Source organism: Dermacentor variabilis, chromosome 10 (genome assembly GCF_050947875.1).
Source record: "Dermacentor variabilis isolate Ectoservices chromosome 10, ASM5094787v1, whole genome shotgun sequence".
In the NCBI taxonomy this organism is placed as follows: domain Eukaryota; kingdom Metazoa; phylum Arthropoda; class Arachnida; order Ixodida; family Ixodidae; genus Dermacentor; species Dermacentor variabilis.
The window spans coordinates 113,996,937-114,018,708 of NC_134577.1; the positions used below are offsets into that span (position 1 = coordinate 113,996,937).

The window sequence follows — 21,772 nt, forward strand, 5'->3', positions numbered from 1 at the left end:
ATCATTCTGCGTACAATATGGTGTAGTGGCCTGAATATTGTTGGTGTTACAGTTCGGCGTTGGCTCTACCAGCAGGCTCCAGTTGAACGTAAGTTACAGTAAATGCAACCACCCACACGTTGTGCATATGAAAAAAAAAAAACAAGACGTCACAGAAGCACGCAATAAAAAAGCAAAAAGAACGGTGCCATCAGCACGCGGTGTTCCCAGGTGGTCTCCCTCCCAAGTACTGACAGAGCCCAATGCTGCTTAGCTTCGGGGATCGGACGAGAACCGGCGTATTCAGCATGGTATGGCCGATGGCGAGAATGTGCTGTTTACGACTGCACCTGTATCGTGCTGCTATGTTGTGCAGTCGCCGAATGTATTTCTACAGCAAACAGCAAGTACGCGGCAGTCTTACCGTGAACAATACACGCACGCGTCGTGCACGTTGATCTCTCCGTTTGTGGTTGTTCGCTGCATGCGTGCGTGCTAGTGCTCACAAAAACAAGAGGGTGAGCGCCACATTTTGCGCGCGTTGCAGCCCACAAGGTGCCACTTTATTGATGCGTTGTCATTGAGCTGTATGCGGGTGTGATAAGTAAGCAGTTAGAAGCTTGTGCGACTAAATTTTGCATCATTACGTATACCGCTTACCACCGTCATCATTCCGCGCACAATATTGTGTGGTGGCCTGAATATTGTTGGTGTTACACTTCGGCGTTGGCTCTACCAGCACGCTCCCGTTGAACGTAAGTTACACTATATGCAACCACTCACACGTTGTGCAAATGAAAAAAACAAGATGTCACAGAAGCACGCAATAAAAAAGCAAAAAGAACGGTGCCATCAGCACTCGGTGTTCCCAGGTGGTCTCCCTCCCAAGTACTCACCGAGCCCAATGCTGCTTAGCTTCGGGGATCGGACGAGAACCGGCGTATTCAGCATGGTATGGCCGATGGCGAGAATGTGCTGTTTACGACTGCACCTGTATCGTGCTGCTATGTTGTGCAGTCGCCGAAAGTATTGCTACAGCATACAGCACGTACGCGACAGTCTTTCCGTGAACAATACACGCACGCGTCTTGTACGTTGATCACTCCGTTTGTGGTTGTTCGCTGCATGCGTGCGTGCTAGTGCTCACAAAAACAAGAGGGCGAGCGCCACATTTTGCGCGCGTTGCAGCCCACAAGGTGACACTTTATTGATGCGTTGTCATTGAGCTGTATGCGGGTGTGATAAGTAAGCGGTTAGAAGCTTGTGCGACTAAACTTTGCATCATTACGTATACCCCTTACCACCGTCATCATTCCGCGTACAATATGGTGTAGTGGCCTGAATATTGTTGGTGTTACACTTCGGCGTTGGCTCTACCAGCAGGCTCCAGTTGAACGTAAGTTACAGTAAATGCAACCACCCACACGTTGTGCAAATGAAAAAAAAAACAAGACGTCACAGAAGCACGCAATAGAAAAACAAAAAGAACGGTGCCATCAGCACGCGGTGTTCCCAGGTTGTCTCCCTCCCAAGTACTGACCGAGCCCAATGCTGCTTAGCTTCGGGGATCGGACGAGAACCGGCGTATTCAGCATGGTATGGCCGATGGCGAGAATGTGCTGTTTACGACTGCACCTGTATCGTGCTGCTATGTTGTGCAGTCGCCGAATGTATTTCTACAGCAAACAGCAAGTACGCGGCAGTCTTACCGTGAACAATACACGCACGCGTCGTGCACGTTGATCTCTCCGTTTGTGGTTGTTCGCTGCATGCGTGCGTGCTAGTGCTCACAAAAACAAGAGGGCGAGCGCCACATTTTGCGCGCGTTGCAGCCCACAAGGTGCCACTTTATTGATGCGTTGTCATTGAGCTGTATGCGGGTGTGATAAGTAAGCGGTTAGAAGCTTGTGCGACTAAATTTTGCATCATTACGTATACCGCTTACCACCGTCATCATTCCGCGTACAATATCGTGTGGTGGCGTGAATATTGTTGGTGTTACACTTCGGCGTTGGCTCTACCAGCACGCTCCCGTTGAACGTAAGTTACACTATATGCAACCACTCACACGTTGTGCAAATGAAAAAAACAAGATGTCACAGAAGCACGCAATAAAAAAGCAAAAAGAACGGTGCCATCAGCACTCGGTGTTCCCAGGTGGTCTCCCTCCCAAGTACTCACCGAGCCCAATGCTGCTTAGCTTCGGGGATCGGACGAGAACCGGCGTATTCAGCATGGTATGGCCGATGGCGAGAATGTGCTGTTTACGACTGCACCTGTATCGTGCTGCTATGTTGTGCAGTCGCCGAAGGTATTGCTACAGCATACAGCACGTACGCGGCAGTCTTTCCGTGAACAATACACGCACGCGTCGTGTACGTTGATCACTACGTTTGTGGTTGTTCGCTGCATGCGTGCGTGCTAGTGCTCACAAAAACAAGAGGGCGAGCGCCACATTTTGCGCGCGTTGCAGCCCACAAGGTGCCACTTTATTGATGCGTTGTCATTGAGCTGTATGCGGGTGTGATAAGTAAGCGGTTAGAAGCTTGTGCGACTAAATTTTGCATCATTACGTATACCGCTTACCACCGTCATCATTCCGCGTACAATATCGTGTAGTGGCCTGAATATTGTTGGTGTTACACTTCGGCGTTGGCTCTACCAGCAGGCTCCAGTTGAACGTAAGTTACAGTAAATGCAACCACCCACACGTTGTGCAAATGAAAAAAACAAAAACAAGACGTCACAGAAGCACGCAATAAAAAAGCAAAAAGAACGGTGCCATCAGCACTCGGTGTTCCCAGGTGGTCTCCCTCCCAAGTACTGACCGAGCCCAATGCTGCTTAGCTTCGGGGAACGGACGAGAACCGGCGTATTCAGCATGGTATGGCCGATGGCGAGAATGTGCTGTTTACGACTGCACATGTGTCGTGCTGCTATGTTGTGCAGTCGCCGAATGTATTGCTACAGCATACAACACGTACGCGGCAGTCTTTCCGTGAACAATACACGCAGGCGTCGTGTACGTTGATCACTCCGTTTGTGGTTGTTCGCTCCACGCGTGCGTGCTAGTGCTCACAAAAACAAGAGGGCGAGCGCCACATTTTGCGCGCGTTGCAGCAAACAAGGTGCCACTTTATTGATGCGTTGTCATTGAGCTGTATGCGGGTGTGATAAGTAAGCGGTTAGAAGCTTGTGCGCCTAAATTTTGCATGATTACGTATACCGCTTACCACCGTCATCATTCCGCGTACAATATTGTGTAGTGGCCTGAATATTGTTGGTGTTACACTTCGGCGTTGGCTCTACCAGCACGCTCCCGTTGAACGTAAGTTACACTAAATTCAACCACCCACACGTTGTGCAAACGAAAAAAACAAGACGTCACAGAAGCACGCAATAAAAAGGAAAAAGAACGGTGCCATAAGCACTCGGTGTTCCCAGGTGGTCTCCCTCTCAAGTACTGATCGAGCCCAATGCTGCTTAGCTTCGGGGATCGGACGAGAACCGGCGTATTCAGCATGGTATGGCCGATGGCGAGAATGTGCTGTTTACGACTGCACCTGTATCGTGCTGCTATGTTGTGCAGTCGCCGAAAGTATTGCTACAGCATACAGCACGTACGCGGCAGTCTTTCCGTGAACAATACACGCACGCGTCTTGTACGTTGATCACTCCGTTTGTGGTTGTTCGCTGCATGCGTGCGTGCTAGTGCTCACAAAAACAAGAGGGCGAGCGCCACATTTTGCGCGCGTTGCAGCCCACAAGGTGCCACTTTATTGATGCGTTGTCATTGAGCTGTATGCGGGTGTGATAAGTAAGCGGTTAGAAGCTTGTGCGACTAAACTTTGCATCATTACGTATACCGCTTACCACCGTCATCATTCCGCGTACAATATCGTGTAGTGGCCTGAATATTGTTGGTGTTACACTTCGGCGTTGGCTCTACCAGCAGGCTCCAGTTGAACGTAAGTTACAGTAAATGCAACCACCCACACGTTGTGCAAATGAAAAAAAAACAAGACGTCACAGAAGCACGCAATAAAAAAGCAAAAAGAACGGTGCCATCAGCACGCGGTGTTCCCAGGTGGTCTCCCTCCCAAGTACTGACCGAGCCCAATGCTGCTTAGCTTCGGGGATCGGACGAGAACCGGCGTATTCAGCATGGTATGGCCGATGGCGAGAATGTGCTGTTTACGACTGCACCTGTATCGTGCTGCTATGTTGTGCAGTCGCCGAATGTATTTCTACAGCAAACAGCAAGTACGCGGCAGTCTTACCGTGAACAATACACGCACGCGTCGTGCACGTTGATCTCTCCGTTTGTGGTTGTTCGCTGCATGCGTGCGTGCTAGTGCTCACAAAAACAAGAGGGCGAGCGCCACATTTTGCGCGCGTTGCAGCCCACAAGGTGCCACTTTATTGATGCGTTGTCATTGAGCTGTATGCAGGTGTGATAAGCAAGCGGTTAGAAGCTTGTGCGACTAAATTTTGCATCATTAAGTATACCGCTTACCACCGTCATCATTCCGCGTACAATATCGTGTAGTGGCCTGAATATTGTTGGTGTTACACTTCGGCGTTGACTCTACCAGCACGCTCCCGTTGAACGTAAGTTACACTAAATGCAACCACCCACACGTTGTGCAAATGAAAAAAACAAGACGTCACAGAAGCACGCAATAAAAAAGCAAAAAGAACGGTGCCATCAGCACTCGGTGTTCCCAGGTGGTCTCCCTCCCAAGTACTGACCGAGCCCAATGCTGCTTAGCTTCGGGGATCGGACGAGAACCGGCGTATTCAGCATGGTATGGCCGATGGCGAGAATGTGCTGTTTACGACTGCACCTGTATCGTGCTGCTATGTTGTGCAGTCGCCGAATGTATTGCTACAGCAAACAGCAAGTACGCGGCAGTCTTACCGTGAACAATACACGCACGCGTCGTGTACGTTGATCACTCCGTTTGTGGTTGTTCGCTGCATGCGTGCGTGCTAGTGCTCACAAAAACAAGAGGGCGAGCGCCACATTTTGCGCGCGTCGCAGCCCACAAGGTGCCACTTTATTGATGCGTTGTCATTGAGCTGTATGCGGGTGTGATAAGTAAGCGGTTAGAAGCTTGTGCGACTAAACTTTGCATCATTACGTATACCCCTTACCACCGTCATCATTCCGCGTACAATATGGTGTAGTGGCCTCAATATTGTTGGTGTTACACTTCGGCGTTGGCTCTACCAGCAGGCTCCAGTTGAACGTAAGTTACAGTAAATGCAACCACCCACACGTTGTGCAAATGAAAAAAAAAACAAGACGTCACAGAAGCACGCAATAAAAAAGCAAAAAGAACGGTGCCATCAGCACGCGGTGTTCCCAGGTGGTCTCCCTCCCAAGTACTGACCGAGCCCAATGCTGCTTAGCTTCGGGGATCGGACGAGAACCGGCGTATTCAGCATGGTATGGCCGATGGCGAGAATGTGCTGTTTACGACTGCACCTGTATCGTGCTGCTATGTTGTGCAGTCGCCGAATGTATTTCTACAGCAAACAGCAAGTACGCGGCAGTCTTACCGTGAACAATACACGCACGCGTCGTGCACGTTGATCTCTCCGTTTGTGGTTGTTCGCTGCATGCGTGCGTGCTAGTGCTCACAAAAACAAGAGGGCGAGCGCCACATTTTGCGCGCGTTGCAGCCCACAAGGTGCCACTTTATTGATGCGTTGTCATTGAGCTGTATGCGGGTGTGATAAGTAAGCGGTTAGAAGCTTGTGCGACTAAATTTTGCATCATTACGTATACCGCTTACCACCGTCATCATTCCGCGTAATATATCGTGTAGTGGCCTGAATATTGTTGGTGTTACACTTCGGCGTTGGCTCTACCAGCACGCTCCCGTTGAACGTAAGTTACACTAAATGCAACCACCCACACGTTGTGCAAATGAAAAAAACAAGACGTCACAGAAGCTAGCAATAAAAAAGCAAAAAGAACGGTGCCATCAGCACTCGGTGTTCCCAGGTGGTCTCCCTCCCAAGTACTGACCAAGCCCAATGCTGCTTAGCTTCGGGGATCGGACGAGAACCGGCGTATTCAGCATGGTATGGCCGATGGCGAGAATGTGCTGTTTACGACTGCAGCTGTATCGTGCTGCTATGTTGTGCAGTCGCCGAAAGTATTGCTACAGCATACAGCACCTACGCGGCAGTCTTACCGTGAACAATACACGCACGCGTCGTGTACGTTGATCACTCCGTTTGTGGTTGTTCGCTGCATGCGCGCGTGCTAGTGCTCACAAAAACAAGAGGGTGAGCGCCACATTTTGCGCGCGTCGCAGCCCACAAGGTGCCACTTTATTGATGCGTTGTCATTGAGCTGTATGCGGGTGTGATAAGTAAGCGGTTAGAAGCTTGTGCGACTAAATTTTGCATCATTACGTATACCGCTTACCACCGTCATCATTCCGCGTACAATATCGTGTAGTGGCCTGAATATTGTTGGTGTTACACGTAAGTTACAGCAAATGCAACCACCCACACGTTGTGCAAATGAAAAAAAAAAGAACAAGACATCACAGAAGCACGCAATAAAAAAGCAAAAAGAACGGTGCCATCAGCACTCGGTGTTCCCAGGTGGTCTCCCTCCCAAGTACTGACCGAGCCCAATGCTGCTTAGCTTCGGGGATCGGACGAGAACCGTCGTATTCAGCATGTTATGGCCGATGGCGAGAATGTGCTGTTTACGACTGCACCTGTATCGTGCTGCTATGTTGTGCAGTCGCCGAATGTATTGCTACAGCATACAGCACGTACGCGGCAGTCTTTCCGTGAACAATACACGCACGCGTCGTGTACGTTGATCACTCCGTTTGTGGTTGTTCGCTGCATGCGTGCGTGCTAGTGCTCACAAAAACAAGAGGGTGAGCGCCACATTTTGCGCGCGTCGCAGCCCACAAGGTGCCACTTTATTGATGCGTTGTCATTGAGCTGTATGCGGGTGTGATAAGTAAGCGGTTAGAAGCTTGTGCGACTAAATTTTGCATCATTACGTATACCGCTTACCACCGTCATCATTCCGCGTACAATATCGTGTAGTGGCCTGAATATTGTTGGTGTTACACGTAAGTTACAGCAAATGCAACCACCCACACGTTGTGCAAATGAAAAAAAAAACAAGACATCACAGAAGCACGCAATAAAAAAGCAAAAAGAACGGTGCCATCAGCACGCGGTGTTCCTAGGTGGTCTCCCTCCCAAGTACTGACCGAGCCCAATGCTGCTTAGCTTCGGGGATCGGACGAGAACCGGCGTATTCAGCATGGTATGGCCGATGGCGAGAATGTGCTGTTTACGACTTCACCTGTATCGTGCTGCTATGTTGTGCAGTCGCCGAATGTATTGCTACAGCAAACAGCAAGTACGCGGCAGTCTTACCGTGAACAATACACGCACGCGTCGTGTACGTTGATCACTCCGTTTGTGGTTGTTCGCTGCATGCATGCGTGCTAGTGCTCACAAAAACAAGAGGGCGAGCGCCACATTTTGCGCGCGTTGCAGCCCACAAGGTGCCACTTTATTGATGCGTTGTCATTGAGCTGTATGCGGGTGTGATAAGTAAGCGGTTAGAAGCTTGTGCGACTAAATTTTGCATCATTACGTATACCGCTTACCACCGTCATCATTCCGCGTACAATATCGTGTAGTGGCCTGAATATTGTTGGTGTTACACTTCGGCGTTGACTCTACCAGCACGCTCCCGTTGAACGTAAGTTACACTAAATGCAACCACCCACACGTTGTGCAAATGAAAAAAAACAAGACGTCACAGAAGCACGCAATAAAAAAAGCAAAAAGAACGGTGCCATCAGCACTCGGTGTTCCCAGGTGGTCTCCCTCCCAAGTACTGACCGAGCCCAATGCTGCTTAGCTTCGGGGATCGGACGAGAACCGGCGTATTCAGCATGGTATGGCCGATGGCGAGAATGTGCTGTTTACGACTGCACCTGTATCGTGCTGCTATGTTGTGCAGTCGCCGAATGTATTGCTACAGCAAACAGCAAGTACGCGGCAGTCTTACCGTGAACAATACACGCACGCGTCGTGTACGTTGATCACTCCGTTTGTGGTTGTTCGCTGCATGCGTGCGTGCTAGTGCTCACAAAAACAAGAGGGCGAGCGCCACATTTTGCGCGCGTTGCAGCCCACAAGGTGCCACTTTATTGATGCGTTGTCATTGAGCTGTATGCGGGTGTGATAAGTAAGCGGTTAGAAGCTTGTGCGACTAAACTTTGCATCATTACGTATACCCCTTACCACCGTCATCATTCCGCGTACAATATGGTGTAGTGGCCTGAATATTGTTGGTGTTACACTTCGGCGTTGGCTCTACCAGCAGGCTCCAGTTGAACGTAAGTTACAGTAAATGCAACCACCCACACGTTGTGCAAATGAAAAAAAAAAACAAGACGTCACAGAAGCACGCAATAAAAAAGCAAAAAGAACGGTGCCATCAGCACGCGGTGTTCCCAGGTGGTCTCCCTCCCAAGTACTGACCGAGCCCAATGCTGCTTAGCTTCGGGGATCGGACGAGAACCGGCGTATTCAGCATGGTATGGCCGATGGCGAGAATGTGCTGTTTACGACTGCACCTGTATCGTGCTGCTATGTTGTGCAGTCGCCGAATGTATTTCTACAGCAAACAGCAAGTACGCGGCAGTCTTACCGTGAACAATACACGCACGCGTCGTGCACGTTGATCTCTCCGTTTGTGGTTGTTCGCTGCATGCGTGCGTGCTAGTGCTCACAAAAACAAGAGGGCGAGCGCCACATTTTGCGCGCGTTGCAGCCCACAAGGTGCCACTTTATTGATGCGTTGTCATTGAGCTGTATGCGGGTGTGATAAGTAAGCGGTTAGAAGCTTGTGCGACTAAATTTTGCATCATTACGTATACCGCTTACCACCGTCATCATTCCGCGTACAATATCGTGTAGTGGCCTGAATATTGTTGGTGTTACACTTCGGCGTTGGCTCTACCAGCACGCTCCCGTTGAACGTAAGTTACACTAAATGCAACCACCCACACGTTGTGCAAATGAAAAAAACAAGACGTCACAGAAGCACGCAATAAAAAAGCAAAAAGAACGGTGCCATCAGCACTCGGTGTTCCCAGGTGGTCTCCCTCCCAAGTACTGACCGAGCCCAATGCTGCTTAGCTTCGGGGATCGGACGAGAACCGGCGTATTCAGCATGGTATGGCCGATGGCGAGAATGTGCTGTTTACGACTGCAGCTGTATCGTGCTGCTATGTTGTGCAGACGCCGAAAGTATTGCTACAGCATACAGCGCGTACGCGGCAGTCTTACCGTGAACAATACACGCACGCGTCGTGTACCTTGATCACTCCGTTTGTGGTTGTTCGCTGCATGCGTGCGTGCTAGTGCTCACAAAAACAAGAGGGTGAGCGCCACATTTTGCGCGCGTCGCAGCCCACAAGGTGCCACTTTATTGATGCGTTGTCATTGAGCTGTATGCGGGTGTGATAAGTAAGCGGTTAGAAGCTTGTGCGACTAAATTTTGCATCATTACGTATACCGCTTACCACCGTCATCATTCCGCGTACAATATCGTGTAGTGGCCTGAATATTGTTGGTGTTACACGTAAGTTACAGCAAATGCAACCACCCACACGTTGTGCAAATGAAAAAAAAAAGAACAAGACGTCACAGAAGCACGCAATAAAAAAGCAAAAAAACGGTGCCATCAGCACTCGGTGTTCCCAGGTGGTCTCCCTCCCAAGTACTGACCGAGCCCAATGCTGCTTAGCTTCGGGGATCGGACGAGAACCGTCGTATTCAGCATGTTATGGCCGATGGCGAGAATGTGCTGTTTACGACTGCACCTGTATCGTGCTGCTATGTTGTGCAGTCGCCGAATGTATTGCTACAGCATAGAGCACGTACGTGGCAGTGTTTCCGTGAACAATACACGCACGCGTCGTGTACGTTGATCACTCCGTTTGTGGTTGTTCTCTGCATGCGTGCGCGCTAGTGCTCACAAAAACAAGAGGGCGAGCGCCACATTTTGCGCGCGTTGCAGCCCACAAGGTGCCACTTTATTGATGCGTTGTCATTGAGCTGTATGCGGGTGTGATAAGTAAGCGGTTAGAAGCTTGTGCGACTAAATTTTGCATCATTACGTATACCGCTTACCACCGTCATCATTCCGCGTACAATATCGTGTAGTGGCCTGAATATTGGTGTTACACTTCGGCGTTGGCTCTACCAGCAGGCTCCAGTTGAACGTAAGTTACAGTAAATGCAACCACCCACACGTTGTGCAAATGAAAAAAAAAAACAAGACGTCACAGAAGCACGCAATAAAAAAGCAAAAAGAACGGTGCCATCAGCACTCGCTGTTCCCAGGTGGTCTCTCTCCCAAGTACTGACCGAGCCCGATGCTGCTTAGCTTCGGGGATCGGACGAGAACCGGCGTATTCAGCATGGTATGGCCGATGGCGAGAATGTGCTGTTTACGACTGCACCTGTAGCGTGCTGCTATGTTGTGCAGTCGTCGAATGTATTGCTACAGCATAGAGCACGTACGTGGCAGTTTTTCCGTGAACAATACACGCACGCGTCGTGTACGTTGATCACTCCGTTTGTGGTTGTTCGCTGCATGCGTGCGTGCTAGTGCTCACAAAAACAAGAGCGCGAGCGCCACATTTTGCGCGCGTTGCAGCCCACAAGGTGCTACTTTATTGATGCGTTGTCATTGAGCTGTATGCGGGTGTGATAAGTAAGCGGTTAGAAGCTTGTGCGACTAAATTTTGCATCATTACGTATACCGCTTACCACCGTCATCATTCCGCGTACAATATCGTGTAGTGGCCTGAATATTGTTGGTGTTACACTTAGGCGTTGGCTCTACCAGCCGGCTCCAGTTGAACGTAAGTTACAGTAAATGCAACCACCCACACGTTGTACAAATGAAAAAAAAACAAGACGTCACAGAAGCACGCCATAAAAAAGCAAAAATAACGGTGCCATCAGCACTCGGTTCCCAGGTGGTCTCCCTCCCAAGTACTGACCGAGCCCAATGCAGCTTAGCTTCGGGGATCCGACGAGAACCGGCGTATTCAGCATGGTATGGCCGATGGCGACAATGTGCTGTTTACGACTGCACCTGTATCGTGCTGCTATGTTGTGCAGTCGCCGAATGTATTGCTACAGCATACAGCACGTACGCGGCAGTCTTTCCGTGAACAATACACGCACGCGTCGTGTACGTTGATCACTCCGTTTGTGGTTGTTCGCTGCATGCGTGCGTGCTAGTGCTCACAAAAACAAGAGGGCGAGCGCCACATTTTGCGCGCGTTGCAGCCCACAAGGTGCCACTTTATTGATGCGTTGTCATTGAGCTGTATGCGGGTGTGATAAGTAAGCGGTTAGAAGCTTGTGCGACTAAATTTTGCATCATTACGTATACCGCTTACCACCGTCATCATTCCGCGTACAATATCGTGTAGTGGCCTGAATATTGTTGGTGTTACACTTCGGCGTTGGCTCTACTAGCAGGCTCCAGTTGAACGTAAGTTACAGTAAATCCAACCACCCACACGTTGTGCAAATGAAAAAAAGAACAAGACGTCACAGAAGCACGCAATAAAAAAGCAAAAAGAACGGTGCCATCAGCACTCGGTGTTCCCAGGTGGTCTCCCTCCCAAGTACTGACCGAGCCCAATGCTGCTTAGCTTCGGGGATCGGACGAGAACCGGCGTATTCAGCATGGTATGGCCGATGGCGAAAATGTGCTGTTTACGACTGCACCTGTATCGTGCTGCTATGTTGTGCAGTCGCCGAATGTATTGCTACAGCATACAGCACGTACGCGGCAGTCTTTCCGTGAACAATACACGCACGCGTCGTGTACGTTGATCACTCCGTTTGTGGTTGTTCGCTGCATGCGTGCGTGCTAGTGCTCACAAAAACAAGAGCGCGAGCGCCACATTTTGCGCGCGTTGCAGCCCACAAGGTGCCACTTTATTGATGCGTTGTCACTGAGCTGTATGCGGGTGTGATAAGTAAGCGGTTAGAAGCTTGTGCGACTAAATTTTGCATCATTACGTATACCGCTTACCACCGTCATCATTCCGCGTACAATATCGTGTAGTGGCCTGAATATTGTTGGTGTTACACTTTGGCGTTGGCTCTACCAGCAGGCTCCAGTTGAACGTAAGTTACAGTAAATGCAACCACCCACATGTTGTGCAAATGAAAAAAAAAAACAAGACGTCACAGAAGCACGCAATAAAAAGGAAAAATAGCGGTGCCATCAGCACTCGGTGTTCCCAGGTGGTCTCCCTCCCAAGTACTGACCGAGCTCAATGCTGCTTAGCTTCGGGGATCGGACGAGAACCGGCGTATTCAGCATGATATGGCCGATGGCGAGAATGTGCTGTTTACGACTGCACGTGTATCGTGCTGCTATGTTGTGCAGTCGCCGAATGTATTGCTACAGCATACAGCACGTACGCGGCAGTCTTTCCGTGAACAATACACGCACGCGTCGTGTACGTTGATCACTCCGTTTGTGGTTGTTCGCTGCATGCGTGCGTGCTAGTGCTCACAAAAACAAGAGGGCGAGCGCCACATTTTGCGCGCGTTGCAGCCCACAAGGTGCCACTTTATTGATGCGTTGTCATTGAGCTGTATGCGGGTGTGATAAGTAAGCGGTTAGAAGCTTGTGCGACTAAATTTTGCATCATTACGTATACCGCTTACAACCGTCATCATTCCGCGTACAATATCGTGTAGTGGCCTGAATATTGTTGGTGTTACACTTCGGCGTTGGCTCTACCAGCAGGCTCCAGTTGAACGTAAGTTACAGTAAATGCAACCACCCACACGTTGTGCAAATGAAAAAAAAAACAAGACGTCACAGAAGCACGCCATAAAAAAGCAAAAATAACGGTGCCATCAGCACTCGGTGTTCCCAGGTGGTCTCCCTCCCAAGTACTGACCGAGCCCAATGCAGCTTAGCTTCGGGGATCCGACGAGAACCGGCGTATTCAGCATGGTATGGCCGATGGCGAGAATGTGCTGTTTACGACTGCACCTGTATCGTGCTGCTATGTTGTGCAGTCGCCGAATGTATTGCTACAGCATACAGCACGTACGCGGCAGTCTTTCCGTGAACAATACACGCACGCGTCGTGTACGTTGATCACTCCGTTTGTGGTTGTTCGCTGCATGCGTGCGTGCTAGTGCTCACAAAAACAAGAGGGCGAGCGCCACATTTTGCGCGCGTTGCAGCCCACAAGGTGCCACTTTATTGATGCGTTGTCATTGAGCTGTATGCGGGTGTGATAAGTAAGCGGTTAGAAGCTTGTGCGACTAAATTTTGCATCATTACGTATACCGCTTACCACCGTCATCATTCCGCGTAAAATATCGTGTAGTGGCCTGAATATTGTTGGTGTTACACTTCGGCGTTGGCTCTACCAGCAGGCTCCAGTTGAACGTAAGTTACAGTAAATGCAACCACCCACACGTTGTGCAAATGAAAAAAAAAAAACAAGACGTCACAGAAGCACGCAATAAAAAAGCAAAAATAATGGTGCCATCAGCACTTGCTGTTCCCAGGTGGTCTCTCTCCCAAGTACTGACCGAGCCCGATGCTGCTTAGCTTCGGGGATCGGACGAGAACCGGCGTATTCAGCATGGTATGGCCGATGGCGAGAATGTGCTGTTTACGACTGCACCTGTAGCGTGCTGCTATGTTGTGCAGTCGTCGAATGTATTGCTACAGCATACAGCACGTACGTGGCAGTCTTTCCGTGAACAATACACGCACGCGTCGTGTACGTTGATCACTCCGTTTGTGGTTGTTCGCTGCATGCGTGCGTGCTAGGGCTCACAAAAACAAGAGCGCGAGCGCCACATTTTGCGCGCGTTGCAGCCCACAAGGTGCCACTTTATTGATGCGTTGTCATTGAGCTGTATGCGGGTGTGATAAGTAAGCGGTTAGAAGCTTTTGCGACTAAATTTTGCATCATTACGTATACCGCTTACCACCGTCATCATTCCGCGTACAATATCGTGTAGTGGCCTGAATATTGTTGGTGTTACACTTTGGCGTTGGCTCTACCAGCAGGCTCCAGTTGAACGTAAGTTACAGTAAATGCAACCACCCACACGTTGTGCAAATGAAAAAAAAAACAAGACGTCACAGAAGCACGCAATAAAAAGGAAAAATAGCGGTGCCATCAGCACTCGGTGTTCCCAGGTGGTCTCCCTCCCAAGTACTGACCGAGCTCCATGCTGCTTAGCTTCGGGGATCGGACGATAACCGGCGTATTCAGCATGGTATGGCCGATGGCGAGAATGTGCTGTTTACGACTGCACCTGTATCGTGCTGCTATGTTGTGCAGTCGCCGAATGTATTGCTACAGCATACAGCACGTACGCGGCAGTCTTTCCGTGAACAATACACGCACGCGTCGTGTACGTTGATCACTCCGTTTGTGGTTGTTCGCTGCATGCGTGCGTGCTAGTGCTCACAAAAACAAGAGGGCGAGCGCCACATTTTCCGCGCGTTGCAGCCCACAAGGTGCCACTTTATTGATGCGTTGTCATTGAGCTGTATGCGGGTGTGATAAGTAAGCGGTTAGAAGCTTGTGCGACTAAATTTTGCATCATTACGTATACCGCTTACCACCGTCATCATTCCGCGTAAAATATTGTGTAGTGGCCTGAATATTGTTGGTGTTACACTTCGGCGTTGGCTCTACCAGCAGGCTCCAGTTGAACGTAAGTTACAGTAAATGCAACCACCCACACGTTGTGCACATGAAAAAAAAACAAGACGTCACAGAAGCACGCAATAAAAAAGCAAAAAGAATGGTGCCATCAGCACTTGCTGTTCCCAGGTGGTCTCTCTCCCAAGTACTGACCGAGCCCGATGCTGCTTAGCTTCGGGGATCGGACGAGAACCGGCGTATTCAGCATGGTATGGCCGATGGCGAGAATGTGCTGTTTACGACTGCACCTGTAGCGTGCTGCTATGTTGTGCAGTCGTCGAATGTATTGCTACAGCATACAGCACGTACGTGGCAGTCTTTCCGTGAACAATACACGCACGCGTCATGTACGTTGATCACTCCGTTTGTGGTTGTTCGCTGCATGCGTGCGTGCTAGTGCTCACAAAAACAAGAGCGCGAGCGCCACATTTTGCGCGCGTTGCAGCCCACAAGGTGCCACTTTATTGATGCGTTGTCATTGAGCTGTATGCGGGTGTGATAAGTAAGCGGTTAGAAGCTTTTGCGACAAAATTTTGCATCATTACGTATACCGCTTACCACCGTCATCATTCCGCGTACAATATCGTGTAGTGGCCTGAATATTGTTGGTGTTACACTTTGGCGTTGGCTCTACCAGCAGGCTCCAGTTGAACGTAAGTTACAGTAAATGCAACCACCCACACGTTGTGCAAATGAAAAAAAAAACAAGACGTCACAGAAGCACACAATAAAAAGGAAAAATAGCGGTGCCATCAGCACTCGGTGTTCCCAGGTGGTCTCCCTCCCAAGTACTGAGCGAGCTCAATGCTGCTTAGCTTCGGGGATCGGACGAGAACCGGCGTATTCAGCATGGTATGGCCGATGGCGAGAATGTGCTGTTTACGACTGCACCTGTATCGTGCTGCTATGTTGTGCAGTCGCCGAATGTATTGCTACAGCATACAGCACGTACGCGGCAGTCTTTCCGTGAACAATACACGCACGCGTCGTGTACGTTGATCACTCCGTTTGTGGTTGTTCGCTGCATGCGTGCGTGCTAGTGCTCACAAAAACAAGAGGGCGAGCGCCACATTTTGCGCGCGTTGCAGCCCACAAGGTGCCACTTTATTGATGCGTTGTCATTGAGCTGTATGCGGGTTTGATAAGTAAGCGGTTAGAAGCTTGTGCGACTAAATTTTGCATCGTTACGTATACCGCTTACCACCGTCATCATTCCGCGTACAATATCGTGTAGTGGCCTGAATATTGTTGGTGTTACACTTTGGCGTCGGCTCTACCAGCAGGCTCCAGTTGAACGTAAGTTACAGTAAATGCAACCACCCACACGTTGTGCAAATGAAAAAAAAAACAAGACGTAACAGAAGCACGCAATAAAAAGGAAAAATAGCGGTGCCATCAGCACTCGGTGTTCCCAGGTGGTCTCCCTCCCAAGTACTGACCGAGCTCAATGCTGCTTAGCTTCGGGGATCGGACGAGAACCGGCGTATTCAGCATGGTATGGCCGATGGCGAGAATGTGCTGTTTACGACTGCACCTGTATCGTGCTGCTATGTTGTGCAGTCGCCGAATGTATTGCTACAGCATACAGCACGTACGCGGCAGTCTTTCCGTGAACAATACACGCACGCGTCGTGTACGTTGATCACTCCGTTTGTGGTTGTTCGCTGCATGCGTGCGTGCTAGTGCTCACAAAAACAAGAGGGCGAGCGCCACATTTTGCGCTCGTTGCAGCCCACAAGGTGCCACTTTATTGATGCGTTGTCATTGAGCTGTATGCGGGTGTGATAAGTAAGCGCTTAGAAGCTTGTGCGACTAAATTTTGCATCATTACGTATACCGCTTACCACCGTCATCATTCCGCGTACAATATCGTGTAGTGGCCTGAATATTGTCGGTGTTACACTTCGGTGTTGGTTCTACCAGCAGGCTCCAGTTCAACGTAAGTTACAGTAAATGCAACCACCCACACGTTGTGCAACTGAAACAAAAAAACAAGACGCCACAGAAGCACGCAATAAAAAAGCAAAAACAACGGTGCCATCAGCACTCGGTGTTCCCAGGTGGTCTCCCTCCCAAGTACTGACCGAGCCCAATGCTGCTTAGCTTCGGGGAACGGACGAGAACCGGCGTATTCAGCATGGTATGGCCGATGGCGAGAATGTGCTGTTTACGACTGCACCTGTATCGTGCTGCTATGTTGTGCAGTCGCCGAATGTATTGCTACAGCATACAGCACGTACGCGGCAGTCTTTCCGTGAACAATACACGCACGCGTCGTGTACGTTGATCACTCCGTTTGTGGTTGTTCGCTGCATGCGTGCGTGCTAGTGCTCACAAAAACAAGAGGGCGAGCGCCACATTTTGCGCGCGTTGCAGCCCACAAGGTGCCACTTTATTGATGCGTTGTCATTGAGCTGTATGCGGGTGTGATAAGTAAGCGGTTAGAAGCTTGTGCGAGTAAATTTTGCATCATTACGTATACCGCTTACCACCGTCATCATTCCGCGTAAAATATTGTGTAGTGGCCTGAATATTGTTGGTGTTACACTTCGGCGTTGGCTCTACCAGCAGGCTCCAGTTGAACGTAAGTTACAGTAAATGCAACCACCCACACGTTGTGCACATGAAAAAAAAACAAGACGTCACAGAAGCACGCAATAAAAAAGCAAAAAGAATGGTGCCATCAGCACTTGCTGTTCCCAGGTGGTCTCTCTCCCAAGTACTGACCGAGCCCGATGCTGCTTAGCTTCGGGGATCGGACGAGAACCGGCGTATTCAGCATGGTATGGCCGATGGCGAGAATGTGCTGTTTACGACTGCACCTGTAGCGTGCTGCTATGTTGTGCAGTCGTCGAATGTATTGCTACAGCATACAGCACGTACGTGGCAGTCTTTCCGTGAACAATACACGCACGCGTCATGTACGTTGATCACTCCGTTTGTGGTTGTTCGCTGCATGCGTGCGTGCTAGTGCTCACAAAAACAAGAGCGCGAGCGCCACATTTTGCGCGCGTTGCAGCCCACAAGGTGCCACTTTATTGATGCGTTGTCATTGAGCTGTATGCGGGTGTGATAAGTAAGCGGTTAGAAGCTTTTGCGACAAAATTTTGCATCATTACGTATACCGCTTACCACCGTCATCATTCCGCGTACAATATCGTGTAGTGGCCTGAATATTGTTGGTGTTACACTTTGGCGTTGGCTCTACCAGCAGGCTCCAGTTGAACGTAAGTTACAGTAAATGCAACCACCCACACGTTGTGCAAATGAAAAAAAAAACAAGACGTCACAGAAGCACACAATAAAAAGGAAAAATAGCGGTGCCATCAGCACTCGGTGTTCCCAGGTGGTCTCCCTCCCAAGTACTGAGCGAGCTCAATGCTGCTTAGCTTCGGGGATCGGACGAGAACCGGCGTATTCAGCATGGTATGGCCGATGGCGAGAATGTGCTGTTTACGACTGCACCTGTATCGTGCTGCTATGTTGTGCAGTCGCCGAATGTATTGCTACAGCATACAGCACGTACGCGGCAGTCTTTCCGTGAACAATACACGCACGCGTCGTGTACGTTGATCACTCCGTTTGTGGTTGTTCGCTGCATGCGTGCGTGCTAGTGCTCACAAAAACAAGAGGGCGAGCGCCACATTTTGCGCGCGTTGCAGCCCACAAGGTGCCACTTTATTGATGCGTTGTCATTGAGCTGTATGCGGGTTTGATAAGTAAGCGGTTAGAAGCTTGTGCGACTAAATTTTGCATCGTTACGTATACCGCTTACCACCGTCATCATTCCGCGTACAATATCGTGTAGTGGCCTGAATATTGTTGGTGTTACACTTTGGCGTCGGCTCTACCAGCAGGCTCCAGTTGAACGTAAGTTACAGTAAATGCAACCACTGTGCAAATGAAAAAAAAACAAGACGTCACAGAAGCACGCAATAAAAAGGAAAAATAGCGGTGCCATCAGCACTCGGTGTTCCCAGGTGGTCTCCCTCCCAAGTACTGACCGAGCTCAATGCTGCTTAGCTTCGGGGATCGGACGAGAACCGGCGTATTCAGCATGGTATGGCCGATGGCGAGAATGTGCTGTTTACGACTGCACCTGTATCGTGCTGCTATGTTGTGCAGTCGCCGAATGTATTGCTACAGCATACAGCACGTACGCGGCAGTCTTTCCGTGAACAATACACGCACGCGTCGTGTACGTTGATCACTCCGTTTGTGGTTGTTCGCTGCATGCGTGCGTGCTAGTGCTCACAAAAACAAGAGGGCGAGCGCCACATTTTGCGCTCGTTGCAGCCCACAAGGTGCCACTTTATTGATGCGTTGTCATTGAGCTGTATGCGGGTGTGATAAGTAAGCGCTTAGAAGCTTGTGCGACTAAATTTTGCATCATTACGTATACCGCTTACCACCGTCATCATTCCGCGTACAATATCGTGTAGTGGCCTGAATATTGTCGGTGTTACACTTCGGTGTTGGTTCTACCAGCAGGCTCCAGTTCAACGTAAGTTACAGTAAATGCAACCACCCACACGTTGTGCAACTGAAACAAAAAAACAAGACGCCACAGAAGCACGCAATAAAAAAGCAAAAACAACGGTGCCATCAGCACTCGGTGTTCCCAGGTGGTCTCCCTCCCAAGTACTGACCGAGCCCAATGCTGCTTAGCTTCGGGGAACGGACGAGAACCGGCGTATTCAGCATGGTATGGCCGATGGCGAGAATGTGCTGTTTACGACTGCACCTGTATCGTGCTGCTATGTTGTGCAGTCGCCGAATGTATTGCTACAGCATACAGCACGTACGCGGCAGTCTTTCCGTGAAGAATACACGCACGCGTCGTGTACGTTGATCACTCCGTTTGTGGTTGTTCGCTGCATGCGTGCGTGCTAGTACTCACAAAAACAAGAGGGCGCGCGCCACATTTTGCGCGCGTTGCAGCCCACAAGGTGCCACTTTATTGATGCGTTGTCATTGAGCTGTATGCGGGTGTGATAAGTAAGCGGTTAGAAGCTTGTGCGACTAAATTTTGCATCATTACGTATACCGCTTACCACCGTCATCATTCCGCGTACAATATCGTGTAGTGGCCTGAACATTGTTGGTGTTACACTTCGGCGTTGGCTCTACCAGCAGGCTCCAGTTGAACGTAACTTACAGTAAATGCAACCCCCCACACGTCGTGCAAATGAAAAAAAAAACAAGACGTCACAGAAGCACGCAATAAAAAAGCAAAAAGAACGGTGCCATCAGCACTCGGTGTTCCCAGGTGGTCTCCCTCCCAAGTACTGACCGAGCCCAATGCTGCTTAGCTTCGGAGATCGGACGAGAACCGGCGTATTCAGCATGGTATGGCCGATGGCGAGAATGTGCTGTTTACGACTGCACCTGTATCGTGCTGCTATGTTGTGCAGTCGCCGAAGGTATTGCTACAGCATACAGCACGTACGCGGCAGTCTTTCCGTGAACAATACACGCACGCGTCGTGTACGTTGATCACTCCGTTTGTGGTTGTTTGCTGCATGCGTGAGTGCTAGTGCTCACAAAAACAAGAGGGCGAGCGCCACATTTTGCGCGCGTTGCAGCACACAAGGTGCCACTTTATTGATGCGTTGTCATTGAGCTGTATGCGGGTGTGATAAGTAAGCGGTTAGAAGCTTGTGCGACTAAATTTTGCATCATTACGTATACCGCTTACCACCGTCATCATTGCGCGTACAATATCGTGTAGAGGCCTGAATATTGTTGGTGTTACACTTCGGCGTTGGCTCTACCAGCAGGCTCCAGTTGAACATAAGTTACAGTAAATGCAACCACCCACACGTTGTGCAAATGAAAAAAAAAACAAGACGTCACAGAAGCACGCAATAAAAAAGCAAAAAGAACGGTGCCATCAGCACTCGGTGTTCCCAGGTGGTCTCCCTCCCAAGTACTGACCGAGCCCAATGCTGCTTAGCTTCGGGGATCGGACGAGAACCGGCGTATTCAGCATGGTATGGCCGATGGCGAGAATGTGCTGTTTACGACTGCACCTGTATCATGCTGCTATGTTGTGCAGTCGCCGAATGTATTGCTACAGCATACAGCACGTACGCAGCAGTCTTTCCGGGAACAATACACGCACGCGTCGTGTACGTTGATCACTCCGTTTGTGGTTGTTCGCTGCATGCGTGCGTGCTAGTGCTCACAATAACAAGAGGGCGAGCGCCACATTTTGCGCGCGTTGCAGCCCACAAGGTGCCACTTTATTGATGCGTTCTCATTGAGCTGTATGCGGGTGTGATAAGTAAGCGGATAGAAGCTTTTGCGACTAAATTTTGCATCATTACGTATACCGCTTACCACCGTCATCATTCCGCGTACAATATCGTGTAGTGGCCTGAATATTGTTGGTGTTACACTTTGGCGTTGGCTCTACCAGCAGGCTCCAGTTGAACGTAAGTTACAGTAAATGCAACCACCCACACGTTGTGCAAATGAAAAAAAAAAACAAGACGTCCCAGAAGCACGCAATAAAAAGGAAAAATAGCGGTGCCATCAGCACTCGGTGTTCCCAGGTGGTCTCCCTCCCAAGTACTGACCGAGCTCAATGCTGCTTAGCTTCGGGGATCGGACGAGAACCGGCGTATTCAGCATGGTATGGCCGATGGCGAGAATGTGCTGTTTACGACTGCACCTGTATCGTGCTGCTATGTTGTGCAGTCGCCGAATGTATTGCTACAGCATACAGCACGTACGCGGCAGTCTTTCCGTGAACAATACACGCACGCGTCGTGTACGTTGATCACTCCGTTTGTGGTTGTTCGCTGCATGCGTGCGTGCTAGTGCTCACAAAAACAAGAGGGCGAGCGCCACATTTTGCGCGCGTTGCAGCCCACAAGGTGCCACTTTATTGATGCGTTGTCATTGAGCTGTATGCGGGTGTGATAAGTAAGCGGTTAGAAGCTTGTGCGACTAAATTTTGCATCATTACATATACCGCTTACAACCGTCATCATTCCGCG

At 49.9% G+C, this 21,772-nt stretch overlaps 10 non-coding genes and 24 pseudogenes across 10 annotated transcripts; all 34 read right to left on the bottom strand.

The window, feature by feature from the left end:
- Positions 1 to 185: 185 nt before the first annotated feature.
- LOC142562136 (5S ribosomal RNA) lies at positions 186 to 304 on the bottom strand (annotated as a pseudogene).
- A 522-nt stretch (positions 305 to 826) lies between these two features.
- On the bottom strand, positions 827 to 945 carry LOC142562804 (5S ribosomal RNA). The gene has a single exon (XR_012824115.1). It is a non-coding gene; the product is annotated as a 5S ribosomal RNA (ribosomal RNA).
- A 525-nt stretch (positions 946 to 1,470) lies between these two features.
- LOC142562227 (5S ribosomal RNA) lies at positions 1,471 to 1,589 on the bottom strand (annotated as a pseudogene).
- A 522-nt stretch (positions 1,590 to 2,111) lies between these two features.
- Positions 2,112 to 2,230, bottom strand: LOC142562805 (5S ribosomal RNA). The gene has a single exon (XR_012824116.1). It is a non-coding gene; the product is annotated as a 5S ribosomal RNA (ribosomal RNA).
- A 528-nt stretch (positions 2,231 to 2,758) lies between these two features.
- LOC142561265 (5S ribosomal RNA) lies at positions 2,759 to 2,877 on the bottom strand (annotated as a pseudogene).
- Positions 2,878 to 3,398: 521 nt separating this feature from the next.
- Positions 3,399 to 3,517, bottom strand: LOC142561927 (5S ribosomal RNA; annotated as a pseudogene).
- Positions 3,518 to 4,041: 524 nt separating this feature from the next.
- LOC142561368 (5S ribosomal RNA) lies at positions 4,042 to 4,160 on the bottom strand (annotated as a pseudogene).
- Positions 4,161 to 4,682: 522 nt separating this feature from the next.
- Positions 4,683 to 4,801, bottom strand: LOC142561768 (5S ribosomal RNA). Its single transcript, XR_012823830.1, has one exon. It is a non-coding gene; the product is annotated as a 5S ribosomal RNA (ribosomal RNA).
- A 525-nt stretch (positions 4,802 to 5,326) lies between these two features.
- On the bottom strand, positions 5,327 to 5,445 carry LOC142561369 (5S ribosomal RNA; annotated as a pseudogene).
- A 522-nt stretch (positions 5,446 to 5,967) lies between these two features.
- LOC142562944 (5S ribosomal RNA) lies at positions 5,968 to 6,086 on the bottom strand. Its single transcript, XR_012824254.1, has one exon. It is a non-coding gene; the product is annotated as a 5S ribosomal RNA (ribosomal RNA).
- Positions 6,087 to 6,578: 492 nt separating this feature from the next.
- Positions 6,579 to 6,697, bottom strand: LOC142562162 (5S ribosomal RNA; annotated as a pseudogene).
- Positions 6,698 to 7,186: 489 nt separating this feature from the next.
- LOC142561761 (5S ribosomal RNA) lies at positions 7,187 to 7,305 on the bottom strand (annotated as a pseudogene).
- A 524-nt stretch (positions 7,306 to 7,829) lies between these two features.
- LOC142561779 (5S ribosomal RNA) lies at positions 7,830 to 7,948 on the bottom strand. Its single transcript, XR_012823831.1, has one exon. It is a non-coding gene; the product is annotated as a 5S ribosomal RNA (ribosomal RNA).
- A 526-nt stretch (positions 7,949 to 8,474) lies between these two features.
- LOC142561370 (5S ribosomal RNA) lies at positions 8,475 to 8,593 on the bottom strand (annotated as a pseudogene).
- Positions 8,594 to 9,115: 522 nt separating this feature from the next.
- Positions 9,116 to 9,234, bottom strand: LOC142561791 (5S ribosomal RNA). Its single transcript, XR_012823832.1, has one exon. It is a non-coding gene; the product is annotated as a 5S ribosomal RNA (ribosomal RNA).
- Positions 9,235 to 9,725: 491 nt separating this feature from the next.
- Positions 9,726 to 9,844, bottom strand: LOC142562163 (5S ribosomal RNA; annotated as a pseudogene).
- Positions 9,845 to 10,367: 523 nt separating this feature from the next.
- LOC142562147 (5S ribosomal RNA) lies at positions 10,368 to 10,486 on the bottom strand (annotated as a pseudogene).
- Positions 10,487 to 11,010: 524 nt separating this feature from the next.
- On the bottom strand, positions 11,011 to 11,127 carry LOC142562314 (5S ribosomal RNA; annotated as a pseudogene).
- A 525-nt stretch (positions 11,128 to 11,652) lies between these two features.
- Positions 11,653 to 11,771, bottom strand: LOC142561802 (5S ribosomal RNA). Its single transcript, XR_012823833.1, has one exon. It is a non-coding gene; the product is annotated as a 5S ribosomal RNA (ribosomal RNA).
- A 525-nt stretch (positions 11,772 to 12,296) lies between these two features.
- Positions 12,297 to 12,415, bottom strand: LOC142562888 (5S ribosomal RNA). Its single transcript, XR_012824199.1, has one exon. It is a non-coding gene; the product is annotated as a 5S ribosomal RNA (ribosomal RNA).
- Positions 12,416 to 12,940: 525 nt separating this feature from the next.
- Positions 12,941 to 13,059, bottom strand: LOC142561547 (5S ribosomal RNA; annotated as a pseudogene).
- Positions 13,060 to 13,586: 527 nt separating this feature from the next.
- Positions 13,587 to 13,705, bottom strand: LOC142562005 (5S ribosomal RNA; annotated as a pseudogene).
- A 524-nt stretch (positions 13,706 to 14,229) lies between these two features.
- On the bottom strand, positions 14,230 to 14,348 carry LOC142562395 (5S ribosomal RNA; annotated as a pseudogene).
- A 524-nt stretch (positions 14,349 to 14,872) lies between these two features.
- On the bottom strand, positions 14,873 to 14,991 carry LOC142562006 (5S ribosomal RNA; annotated as a pseudogene).
- A 524-nt stretch (positions 14,992 to 15,515) lies between these two features.
- Positions 15,516 to 15,634, bottom strand: LOC142562031 (5S ribosomal RNA; annotated as a pseudogene).
- Positions 15,635 to 16,158: 524 nt separating this feature from the next.
- LOC142561489 (5S ribosomal RNA) lies at positions 16,159 to 16,277 on the bottom strand (annotated as a pseudogene).
- A 526-nt stretch (positions 16,278 to 16,803) lies between these two features.
- Positions 16,804 to 16,922, bottom strand: LOC142561266 (5S ribosomal RNA; annotated as a pseudogene).
- Positions 16,923 to 17,446: 524 nt separating this feature from the next.
- Positions 17,447 to 17,565, bottom strand: LOC142562007 (5S ribosomal RNA; annotated as a pseudogene).
- Positions 17,566 to 18,089: 524 nt separating this feature from the next.
- LOC142562032 (5S ribosomal RNA) lies at positions 18,090 to 18,208 on the bottom strand (annotated as a pseudogene).
- A 515-nt stretch (positions 18,209 to 18,723) lies between these two features.
- On the bottom strand, positions 18,724 to 18,842 carry LOC142561490 (5S ribosomal RNA; annotated as a pseudogene).
- Positions 18,843 to 19,368: 526 nt separating this feature from the next.
- On the bottom strand, positions 19,369 to 19,487 carry LOC142561267 (5S ribosomal RNA; annotated as a pseudogene).
- A 525-nt stretch (positions 19,488 to 20,012) lies between these two features.
- Positions 20,013 to 20,131, bottom strand: LOC142562772 (5S ribosomal RNA). The gene has a single exon (XR_012824085.1). It is a non-coding gene; the product is annotated as a 5S ribosomal RNA (ribosomal RNA).
- A 525-nt stretch (positions 20,132 to 20,656) lies between these two features.
- LOC142561814 (5S ribosomal RNA) lies at positions 20,657 to 20,775 on the bottom strand. The gene has a single exon (XR_012823834.1). It is a non-coding gene; the product is annotated as a 5S ribosomal RNA (ribosomal RNA).
- A 525-nt stretch (positions 20,776 to 21,300) lies between these two features.
- On the bottom strand, positions 21,301 to 21,419 carry LOC142561492 (5S ribosomal RNA; annotated as a pseudogene).
- Between the last annotated feature and the right edge of the window lie 353 nt (positions 21,420 to 21,772).